The following is a 1,782-nucleotide window of genomic DNA, read 5'->3' as shown; positions in this document are numbered from 1 at the left end:
TAGCGGAATTATCTCTCAAACACCTCGTAAAAAAAATGAAGGGACGACGAAAAAAAAAAAAACAACACAAGAGACGAGGGAATGGAACAACCAACTGCAACAGTTTTCTTACCTCGAAAAAAAAAATACCATACAGCCTGGAAACTGAACCATCAACTACTATGACACGAGCGTTTTCTCTCACCCACGTGTTTCTTTCATCCTTGCAGCAACGATGTAAGGTTGGTCAACAATATTTTTTTCTACAGACAGTACAAAGCAACACCTTCTGAGGTCTAGCCGCCGACCACAGCCAGTTCCAGCGACGACACGACAATAGCCTCATGGAGACCCAACACTTCGTTCAGCAGCTTACAGACCTCCATCTTCATCGCCTCCAGTTTCTTAGGGTCAACACCAACTTCTTGCTACGTACACAGCAACCAACAACACTCGCACAGGTTCTATCTCAACACTGTTTGTGAATTATTTCACCATGGTTAACAGCGAATACAACCTGCGAGAACTCCTGTATCAAGTACCCGGCTCGGCATAGAAGCCTCAACTTCACGACATGTGACTTAGCTCTGCCTCCACGCCTCAATCTCTTATATACAGACTTTCAATCTACTGTGTACTTTAACTGAGAACTGGTATTTACTATCCTTGTGTCTAGACTTTCTTCTAACGCCCTTATAGACTCTTTTCTATGCTCTGTATTACTTGCACACACATGCATCCATGTTTGTATACACATACACTTTGTTTACATGAAGGCCTGCCTATTATTGTGTTTATAGGTCACACTCACACAAACAGAAGAAAAGAAAAAACAAAAGCAAACACCATTGCTTTTGTTTTACGAACATTTTCTCTCTCTCTCTCTCTCTCTCTCTCTCTCTCTCCTATGCGCACATGGTTCCACAATCTTTTCCAAGATTGATCTGGTTTGCGCTTATCACCATATTCCACCATTTATCGCAACTTTTTCAGCGATTCCGCGCATATAATGTGCACACTGTCTTCTAAAACAGACAGACTCTCTCCTCGTGTTTTCAGTCACCTGGACTATATTTCACAATCATTTGCCAGGGAAGCAGAACATCCCTGTTGATGCTCTCACGAGACTCCCTGTCAGTTCTGTTTCCTCTCCTGCAACAACCCTTTCGTGTGTTTTCTCGCACTCCAAAGTTCTTCGAGGTCGACGCTAATGGTCGTACAGAGATTGTGTCTGTCGACCGTCTGAAAAAAGCGTACCTTGACAAACCCTCAACTTCCGTGGACGACGTGCCCGTTTTTCAAACACCACTGTCAACATCTTTACCAATGCATACACCAACATCAATACCATCACAAACACACACACCAGAAACCACTCCACCTTCGTCGTTGCGACAAAACTCAAGTGACCCTTATGTCACTAGATCTGGCCGGACAGTGCATTGGCCAAAGAAACTTTCCAAAACAATATGCATTTTACATTTTTGTGCCGCCGGCATTTAATTTCTCTGTACAAACATTGTTTTTCTTCCATTTCTGTGCACAGTAACGTGCTAAAAGAAAATATGTACACATTACATATTGTTTCAACCTTTGCATACACATTTGCTCATGCCAACACCTTCGTTGCAACTTTCTTTCACACAGACCCTTTATCTCTAGGTCTGGCTGAACTTTTCATGTTGAACAGAACCTTTTTCTTACTCACATCGTGTCGGATGCAAAAGTTTTGCTTCCATTATTGCATCCGACACAGCATTGCTTTGCAAATTTATTGAGTTTGTCATTCTTTGTTTTAACAAA

The 1,782-nt window shown here is 42.1% G+C and overlaps 1 protein-coding gene across 1 annotated transcript in view; it reads left to right on the top strand.

Annotated features, from left to right (window-relative positions):
* LOC106881625 (collagen alpha-1(XI) chain) overlaps positions 1-1,782 on the top strand; it is a 75,119-nt gene that overhangs the window by 67,874 nt on the left and 5,463 nt on the right. The gene's annotated exons all lie outside the window — the stretch shown is intronic.

Source organism: Octopus bimaculoides, chromosome 10 (assembly GCF_001194135.2).
Source record: "Octopus bimaculoides isolate UCB-OBI-ISO-001 chromosome 10, ASM119413v2, whole genome shotgun sequence".
NCBI classification, from domain to species: domain Eukaryota; kingdom Metazoa; phylum Mollusca; class Cephalopoda; order Octopoda; family Octopodidae; genus Octopus; species Octopus bimaculoides.
Note: the sequence above shows the minus strand (reverse complement) of the source record. Positions and strands in the feature narration are given on the sequence as shown.